This window comes from Palaemon carinicauda, chromosome 30 (assembly GCF_036898095.1).
Source record: "Palaemon carinicauda isolate YSFRI2023 chromosome 30, ASM3689809v2, whole genome shotgun sequence".
NCBI lineage: Eukaryota > Metazoa > Arthropoda > Malacostraca > Decapoda > Palaemonidae > Palaemon > Palaemon carinicauda.
Window position 1 is genome coordinate 43,407,685 of NC_090754.1, and position 20,000 is coordinate 43,427,684.

At 32.5% G+C, this 20,000-nt stretch overlaps 1 protein-coding gene across 1 annotated transcript in view; it reads right to left on the minus strand.

Moving 5' to 3' along the window:
- The window catches only part of LOC137623061 (nephrin-like), a 735,729-nt gene that overhangs the window by 640,774 nt on the left and 74,955 nt on the right, over positions 1-20,000 (minus strand). The window contains exon 2 of the mRNA XM_068353701.1: positions 510-572. The gene's annotated coding sequence lies outside the window, so the exon portion shown is untranslated. The remainder of the gene's footprint in view (positions 1-509; positions 573-20,000) is intronic.

A 20,000-nucleotide genomic window follows, 5' to 3' on the forward strand; every position in this document is an offset into this window, starting at 1 on the left:
ACAGTGCAGAAAGAAGAATTTTATAGTAATCTCAGTGTTGTCAGGTGTATGAGGACAGAAGAAAATGTGTAAAGAATAAGCCACACTATCCGGTGTACGTGTAGGCAGGGGGGAAAATGAATCGTAACCAGAGAGAAGGATCCAATGTATTACTGCCTGGCCAGTCAAAAGACCCCATAACTATCTAGCAGTAGTATATAAATATACATACATACATACACTAATACTAGAGCTCCATTTTATTAGCATAAATGTGCAATTGCACCCGAGTTGGAAAACGTAAATCAATTTCCTCGGTGTATAGCAGCAGTTATGAATGACATTATCAATATCAATGTATAAATTAGCATCTGGAATATTTAATAAAAGTCAGAATACATTCGTATTGAACGACGAGAAATAGATAGCTAAAATGGTACAGGCATTACGAAGTTTTTCCACAATAAAGCATTATATATTATGTAACTGAAAAGAAGGATTGTTGAAACTAAAACACACACATTAATTACCTTTAAAATGGCATGTTGAAGACTCCAATAGCATGATGGTATAATCACTAACCTGGCGACAACCTGTCAAAAGAAAAAGTAGAGTTCATTATTGTGCAACATATTACTCCGATTAAATGAATGATAATGTTACTTATACCATATTTCACTTTAAAAAAAAATTAAACAGATAAATGGTAAAAAACATCATAACTACCGTTAGTAAAATAACGAAAAGTTACCTTTAGCGATTAAATATGCTTTCTTCTAATATAAATATATGTATATATATATATATATATATATATATATATATGTATATATAATATATATATATAATAAATATATACATATGTATAAACATATATATATATATATATATATATATATATATATATATATTGGCCTTGGCTTTGACCTTGGCTTTCCTCTGGGAGAAGTACAAGAGGATGGCCAAGGTTTGGGTGAATGGATGGAATGAAGAAAGCTCTGGGTGATAGGAGGATAGATGTGAGAGAAGCAAGAAAGCGTGCTAGAAATAGGAATGAATGGCGAACGATTATGACCCAGTTCTGCTAGGCCCTGCTGCGTACTCCGGTCGCCTTGGATGACTACGGAGGTAGCAACAGTAGGGGATTCAGCGTTATGAAGCTTCATATGTGGTGGATATCGGGGGAGGGTGAGCTAGGGAGCAGTCCCAGCCGAACTTAGTTGAGTCTCTTGTCAGGCTGGGAGGAACGTAGAGAGGAGGGGTCCCATTTTTTTCATTTGTTTGATGCCGGCTACCCCAAAAAATTGGGGGAAGTGCCTTGGTATATGTATGTATGTGTATATATATATATATAAATATATATATATATATATATATATATATATATATATATGTATATATATATGTATATATACATATATATTATATATATACTGTATATATATGTATATGTTTATATACATATATATATATATATATATATATATATATATATATATATATATATACATACACATATTACAATCTTAACTTTGTTTTAATATTAATATACTGATAGTTAGTAATATTTACAGAAGAGAAATATGTTTATAAAAAAATAATAAAATAGAAACCCACTTACATTAATACAAAAAATAATTGACTACTTACAATATATTTGACTATTAAGAGAGATTATATGAAATCTGATTAATTAAACACATGGATAATAACTACAACCGAAACACGGCACAAGTACATAGAGTTTGCAGTGGTTACCTAAAAGTGGTGGAAACCGTAATAGTCAGAGCCACCTTTACTAGGTTGGTTTGCTGTGTACGATCAGACGAAAGCTGGCCAAACCCCCTGACATGAATTGACATGTCTGAGGCTTTTGTCTTTCAGTGGACTATATATATATATATATATATATATATATATATATATATATAAATATATATATATATATATATATATATATATATGTATATATATTATATGCATAAATATATGTATATATATCTTATATATATATATTTTACATATATATATATATATATATATATATATATATATTTATATATACATATATATATATGTATATATATAATGTATATATATATACATATATATATTTATATATATATATATATATATATATATATATATATATATATAAATATATATATATATATATATATATATATATATATATATATATATATACATATATATACATATTAGTAAATACATGTCTACCCCTTGTAAATTCAAAATGCATGCGGAAGGTGTAATCATTTTTATAATCCGAGAAACCCCAGAAATTTATAAGTCCAATATCGTACTGAATAGAATTTGCTCCAATATCTCGGTAAATAATACATGCCGTTTTGCAATGTCTTTACATTAATTTCCCAGAGTTCTCTTCTGAAAATATTGTGGGATCTTTTTCAATATGGACAGCTGTCTGCGCCATTCGATAAGGGCGATAAAAACACAACTAGGTGATATAAATACAGCAATCCCACTGCAAAATATATAAACAGAAAATTAAAAATATTGCAATTAGAATAATTGAAGCTTGAAAGCGTAACGGTTCAATAACTATTTTAATCATAAACTAACGTCAAATAATGATGCGTGATTTTGGGATATGTTTTTATTCCTGCACAAGCCCGTGATCATAACACTATCTAGGTAACTTTCATTTGTATCAATTTCTTTCGATCTAATCCATTTACCATCTTCATCCAATGGTGCATAAAATTCCGCACTTATACTGCTGGATCCTAATACATACTCTCCGCTGTTTCATTTAACATACAACGAACTATATTTGCATTAAGAAATGCAATATGTTCCTGCCTTGAGCATCTGGTTATCATGGCAATACAATTTTTACGGAATTGCATAATCCCGTTTCTTTTTTATTCGGTGCATTTTCATAGTTGACTGCCTTTCTCTTATTCTCTTTCTGGTCAATTTTCTGAAGCGTTTTTACATTCTACTTTTTAACAAATAATTATTTCGTAGAAAAAAACACTTTGCAAAGTATATCTAATACATAGGTGTTTAGTTTAGATTTATGATCTTTACAGAAAGTTATTTCCAAAGCTAAAATGCATGAGCCAAGTAAATGCTTCCCAATTTCAAACTTTTGGAATAGTCAAGAATCAAATCTAGACAAAACGTCCATAGATTTGATAAAAATTATAGATGTGCAAGATGCTTTGCTGCAAGATTTTCTATTATAGGCTCATTCTAATATTGGTGATACGGCTCTGCTTGTGACTAGAGTTAAATTTTCAAGGAATATGCAAAAATATGAACTGGTTATGATATTTCAGAATACCACAAGTAATGCATATCAGAAACCTGCCAGCTCCCGGTGTTCTCTTTACTAGCAATTACGATTATGTTTCCTGGAGGCTTGTGTTCATTCTTTATACGTTCAAAAGGTTTGATATTCTGTTTATTGATTTTCCGTTGATTAGCTTTGTTCACGAAAATATTTCCTACATGGACAAACCACTAAAAACCTACACTGATCGATCTCTTCAGATGCTGATTTTCTACCAACACCTATAACTATATTCCGTTCAAATTACACATTTTTTCGTTTCAAAACATTTCAATTTATCTCCTGAAATTTCAATAAAATAACTGCAATGCCTTTGTTTCCTTTAACAATTATTGATTCATTTCCAATATATCATCAAAGGTGAAAAATACACACAAATACCTTTACCCCCCAAAAAATCTATTATTCATTGAGAATCAATATCAAACCCCATTCACCTCAGAGACTAATACTACTAATTTCTCATTAACTTTCACTTACTATCATTCCAATGAAATTTTTAATCATACATTTTTTCGCATATTATCTCTCATTATCCAACAACCAAGCATTGATATATTTTCCCCTAACCAAAATGAAAATAATCTGAATTCTTATATCTACTGTATATCAACGGGATTTCAAACCGAATATCATGTTTCTGTCCATACTCAGTACATTTTTCGTGCATATTTTTTCAATAAGTTACAATTGGTACAATTTTATTAATATTAACATAAGAATGAATTTTAATGGGAATTCTTCCAAAGAAGCAATCGCCACAACTCAAATTCTAAAGAAAATTAACTGCATAAACACAAAACAGTTTATACCATAGCGTTTACGGAAAAAAAAATTCCAAACTCATCCATTATAATAGAAACAACATATTTTCAACAAAATATATTTTCAAATGATATCTTGCAATAAACTCAGTTTATTTCCTTTATCAAACTATTACAATGAGTAAATGAATTTAAATCAAATGGCTACGGGAGCAAAACATATACAACTGAGAGCTGGTGACACACTAACAAAGGTCTACATGGAGAAAACAAGGTTGATTCTAATTGCAAACAGCGAAAAGACTGTCTGCCAAGTATGAGTGAATTAACTTGACTCACACTATGCCAACTAATGCTCTAGTCTAGAAAGCCCTTACAAACTACTAATGTAACTTGTTAAATAAAACTAAAGTCAAAAAAACAAATTGGAAGGGAAGGAGGACTAAAGGCATATATGCAAGAATAATAAGAAATGATTCCCTTCCAGCATATGAATTTCTATACTTCTGAGAACAAGTCAACGGTAGACTTATAGAAAGCCTATCAGCGGCCTGTTAAAAATAGTTGTAAACAGAGCGTATGAATAAATTCTTCAAAATATGCCTTAAGTAAAGGGGTCCAATGTTGTAGCAGAAGAAAAAAAAACAACATTGATAAACTGGTTTCAATATCTATGTTTTGAGATGGGAATGAAGCCAAAGAATGGACGACTATGACATCGAGAGAGCATTATATAAAGAGAATGATTTAGCTCAGATAAAATACTTAATTTTTCCATAAAAGAGATATCGAATATCACAAGCTGAAAAGACTCTTCTCAAAACTGAAGTAACATTAAATCGATCAAAATAAATCGGTTAAGACTGGACAAAAAAAAAAAAAAAAAAAAAAAAAAAAAAAAAAAAAAAAAAAAAAGAAGCAAGCAAGCAAGCAACCCACAGGCATAAATAAACTGCAAACCCAATTCCCTCGTACTTTGGCATCTTAAACCAATTATCAAAGTCTTCTGACATCTAATAGTTACATATTTTCCACAATCTATTATTCATCCAGTGGCCTACTACATTCGCAAATTGTAATCCTAAAGAGCATTAATTATTTTTCACCGTCTATCACCCGTAAAGCTGAAAGGCAATATAAAAGAATTAAAATACTGGTAGAAAAGTTATGTAGTTCCATAAACGAACACAAAATTGCTTATCCCTGCAATGGGTAGATAAATAATCGATGAAAACTGTGCAAACAATCGACAAAGCAGGTCCAAAACAACGGCTAAAATGTTCAACAATTTCTCTTCTCGTAGAACAAACAAGATGCAATGTTCAATGGACTACTTTTATAATTCGGTGGAAGCTAACCAAAGGCTGGTCTACAGCGAAAATTTCGCACAACGAAGAGCTCACTACGAAAAGTCTGATTCAGCCAAGGCAATAAAAATAAACCAAACACAACAGAAATCTACAGCCTCCAGCAAAATTGAATAAACGTTTACTATGTCTGACTCAACCAATTGCTGAATCTACCAAGCAAAATAGAAATGCTATAGCCTTGACATCACCAAATCAATTCGGAATATTCATTTGTTCAAACTTCTCACTTTTGCCTAAAGCAGATGTAGAATATTGCGAAGTAAATTGTTAATTTCTAACTTGGATCACTTAGTTGCCCTGACCGTTGAATTTAATTCATGAAGGTATGTTAGTAACAAAACAGCAAAACTCATAAAGATATAAACTGGCCGAAAACGACAAATTTCTTTGACAACGTAGTTTATTAACTTAGTATTTCAAATAAGACAAGTGAAAGACGACCCAAATACTGTCAAAATATATATATATATATATATATATATATATATATATATATATATATATATATATATATATATATACAGTATATATATATATATATATATATATATATATATATATATATATATATATATATATACAGTATATATATATATATATATATATATATATATATATATATATATACAGTATATATATATACAGTATATATATATAAATATATATATATATATATGTATATATATATATATATACATATACATAGTGTATATACATACACACAAGTGGCCAAGTGGTTTAGTCACTGTCTATACAAGCTTGCCGACCAGGGTTCCATTCCCGGGCGGTCACAAGCTCTTGTCTTTGTGTGATTTCGCCTGGGGCTCTGATCCCGAGGTCGTTAAGAGAATCCAGACATTAATGTATCAAAAATTTATATTACTTATTTGAATATATATATATATATATATATATATATATATATATATATATATATATATATATATATATATATATATATATATATATAGATAGATAGATAGATAGATAGATAAATAGATGGATAGATATACTCGTTTTATAGACAATAGATTGAAGGTATTCCGAGGACATCACATTGATTAATCAAACAGTTATCATTTGGATTATGATTTAGCAATTACTGTACCTATTCAGTATTATGACAGATGCTGATGAATGAAATAATATTCCTACGAAGGTTGTTCACGATTCCTTGAAAAGTGGCCTACACACTACATCGTAGTATAAGCGCAAGATTTACAATGAAACAATAAATACTACACACACACACGTACATACAGTACGTACACACACACACACACACACACACACACACACACACACATATATATATATATATATATATATATATATATATTCAACAACAACAAATGCAGCCGTTTCTAGTCAACTGCACGACAAAGGCCTCCAACATGTCCTTATTGATGTATGGGGTTTGGCCAGTTTTCATCACCACGCTGGCCAACTGCGGATTGGTGATGGTAGAAGACTTGTCTGATCGCTCACAGCAAATCAACTTAGGGTGGGTGGCACTGACTAGTACAGCTTTGCTGAGCATGTCGATACACAAAACCTTTCAACACGTTAAGGTATCCTCATTCAGAATCATATCTATATCACTGCTTACATATAGTATGTGTCCGTGTGGGTGAACATGTTTTTATTCATATAACATATAATATAATATCCACATATATTATTATGGAAGAACATCCCTCATTTAGAAAATGTAGCAGCTGACACATGATAAAAGGCATGGAAGGGGAAGGGGAGTCTGAATTTGGACAAGGAAGAGGGTGCATGATTCAACAGATCGTTATGACACACTTTTGAGGAAGGCTTCAAAATAAATAGGAAAGACTAGTTGTAGTATACATAGCCCCAGAAAGAACATTTTTGAAAGTGGAAAAACGTTAGGAATCACCCAATATAAGTTCAAGATATGGATTTGTCAAAGAATGTGTATAATGAAAAGATAATTTGTTTAATTTAATATGTTGTTCTATAAAAGCGTGTTCAATAATAGATCTTATATAGAAGTGCCCCAAGAAATTCTTTCTGTTTTCGTTTCAAAAAGAGAAAAAAAGTCAATTTGGCTTTGTGGTATTTATATGAATAAAAGTTTAGACTTGAATTAGTTTGATTGCGTTTGCAACACACAAATTATGCATTATGAAAGAATAATCAAAGAATACCTTAAAAAAGCATATATAAAACTTTTCTTTGGTATTCAAGAAAATGAACAAAGTATTAAGATTATATGTGTATATATATATATATATATATATATATATATATATATATATATACATACATATACATATATATATATATATATATATGTATATGTATATATATATACATACATATTTATATATAAATTATATATATAGATATAAATAAATAAATAAATAAATATATATATATATATATATATATATATATATATATATATATATATATATATATTCAACTCTGCCGTAGCAGTGGTTAAACTTTTGTTTGATGGATTTGTGGATCAATGTCAGCCTATCGCACAACTGTTTACTTTTAGTGTAAATGGGTACCAGCATTTGTTGGCAATAGGCGAAAGGGACGTAAGGGTATCAACATAATCCTAAAAGGCTTTGTGAGAACAGGTAAAGCATCACGTTCTGGACGTGGTAAAAGAAATATAGTTTTATATATATATATATATATATATATATATATATATATATATATATATATATATTTATATATATGTATGTATGCGTGTATGTACAGTATGTATGGTTAGTAAAAGTTTCCATATACAATTTCAATTTATATAAAGTCTCCTAAAACCGAAGCTTTCAAGCCTAAAATAGAAAAAAGAAGTTGGGTAACTTGAAGGGGAAATATGGCTAAACTTCGAAATTCCAGATTTCAAAGAGATTTACGGTGTGTCAGACCTCTAAGCAACGCACCGCTCCTTTCCAGATTATCTATATATTATTCAACATGTTGCCTCACAATTTATACCCATCGAAGAGATTTATAAGATATCAAGTGATTCCTTTTTAGGGAAAGGGAGAATGCCCTCAAGGCAGAGGGATCCCATTACAAGTTGATACGTAATATAAATGATTCCATTCGCAGAAATCAGTTCTTAAACAATAGCAAGTATAAAAGCCTAATAATAAGCAAGCATATTATTCCCGAAATAGAACTGACGAGAAGGAAAGATCGAATAACATAAACGTCAACGACTTCAAAATTATCACTAATTATAGACGAGCAGGGTTTAATCAAAGTGCTTCATATATAACGACTTTTACTGAGATCCCGTACACACTCATATATATATATATATATATATATATATATATATATATATATATATATATATATATATATATACATATACATATAGAAGGAATGCTATCAACATTGTAAAATCAAAATAACACAGCGAGTGTAAATATAAATAGGTGCAGAGAAACGCGATGTCTACATTTTTGTACTCGTAGAGGAATGATTAACGTATATCTCTCTAATAATCTTAAATGCAAATCAATTTTTGTTTGACGTCTCATTTTTTAGAAATTTCTTTCATTTGACCATTTCTTACCGTGGGTCTATCAAAAGATGTAGCGTAGGTCCAACTAAGAAATTATGCTAAAGAAATAATAATTTTTATATGAAGTTTCCAAGGATTAGGTGTAATCATTGACATTACCCTACAGCAAAGGACGCAAAAATAATGAAAACTTTTAATCATTAAAATTCATCACGTAATACATTTGCATATCATATGCAAATCCAAATAATAGGCAAATTGGAGTTTAATGAAAGATTGAAAAAAGCTAATCAGTCAATATTAGGTTAAGTAAAATATGCAGATCAAATCGCCTGAAATTACATATAAAAATCAGGCTATATATCAGTTTAGGGAGATCGGTGTTACTGTAGAGACATGAGTCGTGGTATGACAAAAAAAATAATATCCAACAGAGATTGTAGATTTAAGAACAAAGCCCTCACAGGAGTATTGAGAGTTAAATGACAGAACAGGAATAAAATTATTATAGGAGATTACTCAAGTGCTATTTCCATAAGTGGATGAGATCATGCTCACTGCACACCCCCAAGAGAGATTAGTTTACCCAACTTTTAACTGAGCTATACAAGCACTAGAAGAGTTGGAAGCTCTAGGACTACGTGGCTGAGGACTGTGAAGCGTGACTGATTGAATGATTTGATGTTTTCTGGTATCCTGACATATTCAAGGTGAAGTAGGAGATGATGAATGGAAAAACATTGCTGTAAAAGCTCAAGATAGATGCGAATGGCAAAATCTAACCGAGGCCCTTTGCGTTCATAGGCGTAGGAGGAGATGATGATGATGAATACATTTGCACTCGAGTTTTAATGCAAGAATAGGAAACAATTTTTTTTTTTTGTCTATCGTCTTCGGCATGCATTCTCGACACTGACCTTGGACATGTTTGTAGGGCTGAAATACATTTATTTTATAAACTACAATATCTTTAGCCGTTGTATAATTACTTGCAAAACACAACGACTTTGCGATTTCCTTACACTTCTTGGATACACTGACCAATACGAACCTTTGAACCTAATTTAAGAATTAAACCAGGAAACCAAAATGACCGTCGTACAAATGTAACCTAAATAAGATAGGTAGGGTACACTCCGGCACGCTATTCTACCTTGTTTCTCTTCCTCTTGTTTTATTAAAGTTTTTATATTTTATATAGGAGATATTCATTTAATTCTTTTACTTGTTTCCTTTCCTCACTGGACTATTTTCCCAGTTGGAGGCCTTGGGCTTATAGCATCCTGCTTTTCCAACTAGGGATGTAGCTTAGCAAGTAATAATAATAATAATAATAATAATAATAGGGTGAAGTTGGTCCAAACCTTTACTATACACACACACACACACACACACACACACACACACACACACACACACACAAAACATTATACATATATATGTAGTACACATAATCGGTGAAATTACTAGATAACCAGCAGTTTATGTAAACAATTACTACTAAGATACACATATGAATGATCAGGAACTTTACTTCATGTGGTTTCTTTTTTTTTTTTAATAAATATTACACACTTTAACGATGGATGCACTGTCATGAGACAAGTATAAATGCTCAGAAGAGTTTTTCTGTTGATCCTCATTAATCTTGCCAGCATGATGTATCCATTTTTAGCCACTGTTCCCTGGAATGATTGATTACGTAACGATTCCGGTGGAATAAATATTTCATCATGGATATATTTGAAAACTATTATTTACGCAGAAGAATGATAACGCTCAGTTGGTCACTAGATGAATGGAGTTTGAAATTAAAAGCTGCGTGGAGTTAGTTTAAATTTTTACCAATGTATATTTATGATTATTCTGAGTTTATCATTATCCTAATAGGGCATCAGCATAAGAATATAAAGGATGTACGATATAACGCACATATTCCCAAAATCATGCAAGTTATATATATATATATATATATATATATATATATATATATATATATATATATATATATACACACACATATATATATATATATATATATATATATATATATATATATATATATATGTGTGTGTGTGTGTGTATAAACCGCGTTCCCATATAGGAATTGCATTATTTTTTAGCAGTTTCAATACATCATTTCATACTTATGTTCTCCATGAGTTTGTTAGTCCTAATTATATTTCCCTGTTATAAACTGTTAATTTTTTATTCCTGGATTATAATTTCACTACTGAATTAGCAGCAAAGCAGAATGGATTTGGTTCTTACGCACAGTATCAAACCTAGGTTATTCCGAATTACATTGAAACTTTAGTTACAAAAGCCGTGGGAACCGATCTCCGTTGTAACCTTTAGATCTATTGTGTATTTGTGCGTACACACACACACACACACACACACACACACACACATATATATATATATATATATATATATATATATATATATATATATATATATTTATCACTGTAATAACGCAGATGAATGTGCCAATTGTATTTCATTTGAATAACCATATGAAGATGTACCTTTAAAAACTGGTAAAATACCCAAAGTGAAAGGATGATAAAATATAAGCTCAAGGTTTACTTTTGCTACCACCACAATGGAGAATTACAGCAACAAAGTAGATTGGTTAAGGAACCAAATCAAAAGTGCCATCAATTTGATTTCAGGGCACTTCAATCGCACTTGAGCTAGTTTCTTTCGTACCACAGAGTCAAACATAAGCTGCATCGAATATACAAAGGCACGCGAGTTTAGTATTTGACGATCTCCCGAAACTAAAGGTGTATCAGCAGTCTATTCATGATAGTCACCCCATGGATAGTTACCCATCTTTCCTGGATATACTCTGAGAGAAATCCTTTGTCAAAGCGGACATTCCATATCGATCACATGAGAAGTACCCTGCTTAAGCCTTCCTTCCTCTTTAATCAATTCAACCATTCATATTTTTCATGCAAGCCAATGTGCCAGTCACTTGGTGTTTGATAGAACATAATGTAGGACAGGCGAGTCTTTTTTGTTTACAGATGAGAAAAGGTATAAAGAATACATAAAGAGATGCTACTCAAGCAACTGGAATACGGATCATCGACCAGTGTTACTGGACTCTAGGCAGCAGCTGATGGTACCTGTAAAATTTAGTTGAGAGCATTTGGACGTGGTAAGTCCCCTCCTGGTTGAAATGGAGACAAAGAGATGAAGGTTATCATTGTCATAATTCAGCATTTAATTAACTGGGCGCTCTCCTAACATTATCAGACAAGTGTACACATTATAACCACAAAGATTATGTATAAAAAGAAACCTATACCGACTTTTTCAGTCATGTGAGATATTAAGGATGCTGACAACGAGAAACTGTTTTTGGACTTATTATCAACCTTTCTTTTTTTGCAAGTGTTTCAAACAATCTTAGATAATAACAATGAGGAAAATTGTTGAATAAAATTACTAAAATTTGCTGAGCTAATTTTGCTGGTTTATCAATTGATGGCAAGTGTGTTCAACCTACGCGTTGGTTACTCTCAGTCAGTTTGGGGTGCTACTTTTCGGGTTGCTAGTTGGTGGGACAGGACGCTTTCAGCAGAGCGAGTGGCTGCCGGACTGATATATAAACCTTGTTATGGTGGATTGGTTGCATACTATTTTCTAAAATTCGAAATAACCACAGTGCAATGGTCAACAACTTACGTAGCAGTAGGGATGGACTTAGTGATAAAGAAAACCATTGAGAACTATCATTATAACATTAGCCTGTTGTCACAAGTAAAAGAGCTTGTACAAGAAACCAAAAAAGGGGGGTTAATTTCTTTGTTCATTTCCTGAGATAGACTCGAATAAAAGTATTCAATTGAATGAGCACCTGCATTCAGTATTTGTTTTGTCCAAGTGTGAAGTACAAAGGCAAGTAGATAAGGCATTGGAAATACATCACAAAGTAAATAATTCGATAGTGTTAATCTTTCACCTGCATGAATAATCATAGAAGACATAAGCTACCCAAGGGTGCAAAAAAAGGAACCATATGGGTAATGTGAAGTCATTTTGATCAGGATAAGGGGTGCAGATAGCAAGGGGGTGGGGGTAAAATTGCATAGACAGAGGCTGCGATTAGGGACAAAGGAACTTTGGTGTTTCTGGATACTATCAAATTATGTAATAAAGAAGGGAATGAATATACATGTTTGTGATTAAAAGGTCTTTTGCCAAGCCATTACAATCTGAATGCTTCAATTCTGTAGAACAATCATACAGCAACAATATGAAACGTATGCACAACTACTACAGCTTTTGATAATGAAATCTTGTATTTGGGCTCTTGATACTCGGCGAATATGAGAAGGTAAAGACAATATCAGATATTTTCCTGTCTCAAGTCGACCTAAGGGAATTAACTTACATGTGGGATGATGGTAATTAAAAAAAAATAGGGCCTGGGTTAACAACTACAGAAGAGAATACCAATCAGCAGGACTTTTCAGTCCTGTTCCTTGTGCAAATCATGCGCTATCAAACCAGAAAACTCGTGTGTTTAACACCACAATGAAAAACCGAACTTAACTGAAATGCCCCAGGTGTCGTATGACCAATTCCCCCCTCTAAGCAAACATCGCACCACTTCATGTCAACCAAACCCTTCGAGACTTACATGAATGCCTGACAGTAGTGGAAGGGAAAGTGGCCTTGACCGCTGTGGCAATTGCTCTGTTGGTAGTTTTCAGTGCTAACTGAAATTGGCGAGAAAGCAAGTAGAGTTGATGAATAAGACAAAGAGCATGCTGACCAAGTCTGAATTCTTCATACAGTAGTTGTAACCCCAAGAGAGATGCAGGCTCCTACCCATGCTGTATCAAAATATCACGTATACGCCTTTCGGCTAATACAATTTATGTGAAGTAATAACATATGTAAATAAAAAAGGACCCGAGGGCCATATAGAATTATAATCTTGCTTTGTGACATAAATTGCGCTAGGGTTCAGGGGAACAAAATAGTTTAGAGAATTATATACATTTTGTATGTTCAATTATATTTCCCAGTTTTTTTTTTTCTTTATATAACATTTCATGTCGCATATATATAATTTTTGATGATATATGTTGGCAAATTTCAGAGTAATGTGTGGTGTAATATTACAAGCGTAGGATATATTCCACCAGGGGATATTTTAATCACAAGTGAAAATATATGGATAATTCGAGACTAGGCTTAAGTCACATGTCTGTGAGGCGATTAGCAAGTTGAATTAAACAAGCGAAGTGCAGTTTTTTTTTCCGGTAATAAGACCTCTGTTGTGCGCATTCTTAAATGTGAAATAAAGTATTATAATGAAAAGTTAAATTTTATTTAAGAATCACTGAAAACCACCATATATATATATATATATATATATATATATATATATATATATATATATATATATATATATATATATATATATATATATATATATATATATATATATATATATATATGTGTGTGTGTGTGTGTCCCTTTCAGTGGGGATACGTTAACGAGAAGAAAGGGTTTACATATCACCTAGATCAGCAAAACTGTATTAGTCCTTTGCCACCCATACTAGATGGGTTTGCTGTGAGAGATCAGACAAAAATTTCCCATCATTAATTAAAACTATTTCAGAAGCAGGTGCATCCTATATCCAATATTTCGAAATGTATATTACTGACGGTCACAAAATTTACCAATGATATATATACATACATACACACACACACACACACACACACATATATATATATATATATATATATATATATATATATATATATATATATACACATAAATGGCACTGGGGGAACTGTGGTAGAACTATCTCTTACTTCAAGCTTCCTCAAAAATGTTATAGCGGGCCAACCTAAAAGACCTAAGAAGTCCAATACTTCCTTAGGTCAAACCAGTTATCAGCATTCTGCATGGAGATGGGTAGAAAGCTACCAGCTTTCGAAGATACTACTGGGGGTATACCACACACCAACAAAACCTGAAAAGCCAGCTGGTGAAGATCAGCGGGCTCCTTGATTCTGATGCATACTTCCTGGGGGCCTTACTTGGGGGTGTATGTACAAGGGCAGCAGAAACATATATACCCACCAAGGAGACCAAAGAAGCAAAAAACTTCTTAGGTATCTTCTTGAGCATTGCCAAAAAAAAAAAAAAAAAAAAAGACTGGCGAAAACCCTTCAAGGTGTATGTCTGCCACTGCACAGGATACAATATGTTATTGGTGCACAAAGATGATTGCAAACATCATGACCCCTACAAGATGCACAGAAGTGTGGATCTATAGTTGGTTTAGTCATAACGAATTCACAATCAGTATTCACTTCCTGCAAAATAAATTAAAACGTTTGGGTAAGAGCTGACAGTATATACATGAGTGTTCTTCAACGACTAAAACGAAAGTGGATCTTTCAGACTGGTGATGGGCAGGGATTTTCGACCTCACCCACCAACATCCGTTCAACTGCTTGATAAACATCTCTAAAAACTATCTTCAGCTCACGCTGAAATATTAAAGGACGATGGTGTGCATGTCACGTAAGAACAAATATAAAAATAGTCTATCAGCTGCTATGGATCACAAGAAGGGGAAAAAGGACATGTCACCTCATTTATAAAGTATTTGTTGAGAATCTTAGCGATATAAACTCTCAGTTAACTTATTCAAAAGAAAAATGTAATTAACGGTGTGTTGGATGCAGTAAATTGCAGTCAGGCAAAGGAGTATTAGACTAGTAATATTTTCCCAGAATATATTTGCCAAGAAGCAGAAACCTAAGATGTACTTGAGCTACCAAGATAAACTGGAATATGTAATCAAAAAATGAGACAGGTGGACTACACAATGTTGATTAATTTCAAAGATAGGAAACATCTTCTCAAAGCACTTGCTGAGAACCCATTTGCACATAATGAGGAGGATATAGGTAGTAATTAGCTGACTTTGTTGGCTTGGAGCCAGACTGGACAAGGGGAAGGACTTCAAATAAGAGGATTTCAAATAAGAGACTAGGACCACCTGGAGTTACATGATCTATTGGGGGATGTGCATATGTATAGTCACCTGTTGGGAGATTGTAGTCAAGATGTAGAGGGGATAGAACCTAAAATATTTGATGAGACATGGGAGGTTAACAACATCTGAAGCCAGCCTCATTAAAGGGAGAATTACCCTATTATTTAGTCAAATATCCTAGGTTGCAACAAATGTGAAAGGCATAAACTAAAAATCATATCCCAAAATATTTGTTTGGAACTGAAAAGGTAACTATTGCGTCTAGCCCCACAGCCAAAACTCTTGCTGGGAACAGAGGTCAACATCCTCTGGAACAAGCCCCAAAATGTCAATACACTTCGATATCTGTAGTGGATTGCATCCAAAGTTTTGACAGCATATGCATTAGCAACCTCATCAAATATTTTCTAATAACTTGTAGCAAGACATGAAAGTCTACCAGTGGTGCTGATTTACAATAAAGGCGGAATTGAAAATATTTGATGAGAACCAGACTACTACCAACTTCCTGAGTCTCCATTCTACATAATAATAATAATAATAATAATAATAATAATAATAATAATAATAATTATTATTATTATTATTATTATTATCATCATTATTATTATTATTTGACAAGGCATGGATTGCATCCCTGACACTAGCAATCTCATTTGTAAACACTCACAGATCTTTGAAAAACTGAGTTGCTTAAGCCTGCTACTCATAAAGTAGAATAAACCTGATGGTTGGTAAATCTCATACTTGGGTGAAGGAAAGGGCTATAGTAACTTAATCCCAAAATATCTGCTGAAAATCTAAAGGATAACAACTACTGAAGTTACTTCATTCAATAGAAATATATGTGTGATCGCGGAATTCAGTACAACAAAATGAGGGCAGGGGATTGGAGAGCTAGTAACTTAGAAGTAACGTCTTTAAGCATAATAGGTTAGTAACTTATATGAAACGTCTTTAAGCGTAATACATATCTGACAGTTAGCAAACTTTTGTGGGTTACAGCTGTGGTTGGTGAACACCAATTATTTGCTGCTAACCAGACGGCAGACGACTCCTGGATCCGGCCTAATGGCAATCTAACTGGGAGGTATTTAACTATTGTAGGCTACAAAAAAAGGTGGAAAATGCCATGAGGAATGCAACATCACTCGAAATTAATTGTAAGGAAAAGAATTTGCGCCCAAAATAGAGGAAAATATACATACTATATACTGTGGTGCGTCACAGTTACGAGCAATCAGAGCAAGGGCTAAGTCGCTTCTTACTGCATTTCTTTACAAGTATTAAACTTTGCAACTCAAAGAGAATATCTATCTCTATACACACAATATATATATATATATATATATATATATATATATATATATATATATATATATATATATATATATATGTGTGTGTGTGTGTGTTTGTGTGTGTGTGTGTGTGTGTGTGAGAGAGGAGTACAATAACCTCTAGTCACAAATATGATAGACATTACATCATCAGCTTCTTAACATGAGTAGAAAATTGCTTACGATATGAAATTTGGCTCATTTATTACTAAACATTCGTAAAATAAAAAAAAAAAAACAAAAGTTTAAAGAATTTGAAATGTTTTTAATTAGGTTGTGACTCTCAAAAAGTCGTTAACGTCGTTACAGAACAAGTACATTTCATACAATAAAATCACTAATATCAATAACAGTATTAAAAATTTATTTGAAATTGTCAAAATAATAGTAATACCTAAAAACGGTACCTCGGTTGCACATGGAACGCTTATCTATAAATATTTATCCAATTTAGATCATGGTGTTAATCATTTACAAAATATTTATCCATATAGTACACAATGTTAAACATGGGCAGCAAACCGTTTAAATTGGTAATTGATATATATCCGAAATGGCTGGCAGCTCCTCGTTACCTCTTATGATATTTTCCCCCAGGCAATAAGTCTGAAAGAGCAGCTCAGCTGACTATTAGGAACATGGGAGTAGCATACCGGCCACGATCCCCCCCCCCTCTCTATCTCTCTCTCTCTCTCTTGAAAGGATTGCATGAATGAATGAATCCTTAACAAACGAAACAGAAGATGGATAACTAATAGACACCGTGCTGTGTATTTGAAATATCTATATGAAAAATCAGCGCATAATGCTTTCCCAGATAAACCATGGAGTAGGTTACTTCCATTACAAAATCTTGGACCTTGATAACAAATGGTAAATTCTTATGTATCAGTAACATCGCATGTTAAAAGCACATACTATCGTTAAACATGCCATGTGACTCAGTCTCTTTGTTACTTCCCTGGCTAACCTAGGCCTACACCAACATCAAAATTCAATATCAAAGTTATATTTGTCAAAGCTTACATAATAGCCTACCTAAGCATAGGCCTAGGATACATTGCATGTTATATACACATACTTTACAGTCACTCAATATGACATAAGACAATTTGTTTGTTATTTTATTGAAAACCTTGGTGTAGCCTAACATTAATATCTTGTTTCCCAAGTTGCATTTGACTACGTTTATATATTGCCTACCTCCATTACCGAAACTCGGGTCCAGGAAGCATCACATGATAAATGAGCCTATCTTAACGTCGCTAAATATGCCATCGGGTGCAATATAAATGACGCCTAGGCCTAGCACGACATTAAATATAGCTTGTTACGAAGTTTGAACATATCCTAGTTCCTTTGCATAATATTGGACCAACATTATCCTTTACATGTAAAATGTATAGACCATAATGTCATAAATGTCATAAAACATCGTATGATTGGCAGATTCCTTCGGCCTACCTCAAAGAACACGTAATCTAGTTTCATGGTTACAGTTGATAAGGCTTGCGCGTAGACTATTGTTATAGCCTAAAATATATGTAGGAACGCATGTGGAATACAGTTCCTCCATGTCTAATATATTCCCTAAAACGTAGTATGTTTGGTAGGTTATAAAAGAGCTACATACAAAACAAATCATGGTACAGCGTATCAACCGAAAACGTTGCCTTCTAAATTAGCCTACGATAATATAAATTTGGCATCAACTTACATGGTAAGTTACGGAAGACGATCGCAACCAGCAATAGACCGAAGCTTTGATAGAACGAAGTTCTGATGCTGAACTCGATGAAATTAGGATTCGTTGTTAAGATTCTCCGGAATAATCACATTTCGGCACATTAGAATGAAAACACTACGCTGAAAAGTCGTTGGCTGTTTGAGATTCCCTCCCGGTCAGTCAGGCAGCCCAGGGAGGGACTGTGTCGTAATCTGATTAGAGACTATAGTTTGAGCTCTTGCAAGAATGTTTCAGTTTATATTAATAAATCTTTATGTTGCTCCTTTATGAAGTTCTATTTACTATATGAGGAATATTCATTTCTTTCAATTATGAACACGAGTTCTTTTTTTCTAGCATGGTTTTTATATATGTTACAATATAGTTCTGAATTTGACTATAGAAACTGTGCATGTGAACCCCGTACGTTCGGACGCTCGAAAGATACTCAACAGTCCTCGCTTTACAAATAAAATACTCAACTTTATAAATTTAACAGTATGAACACACGCTATAAAAGCACGGTTATTATAACGGTAAGTAGGTAGGCTAATAATATTTTGTTACATTTTTTAATATACAAAGAATTACCTGGATATATAGTATCTGGCTGCTAAATATTCGAGTGACAACAGATTCGTCATATTTCCCGACGATTAAGTTATTGCGAACAGCGTTGTGATATAATCAATCTTATAAGACAATCGTTTAATGTTTTCTTGGCTTGCGAACACACACACACACACATACACAAAACACTTGACACCGCAATATAAATTTCCTTTCTATCATAACTTTTGTGTGGCAATGTGTTATAGTTACTTTGAAAGCCACTAGTTAATTAGCTGATAATATTACGTTAATCTATTCTTGAAACTTTCCATTTATTGATCAATACTTATGATATGCTTTA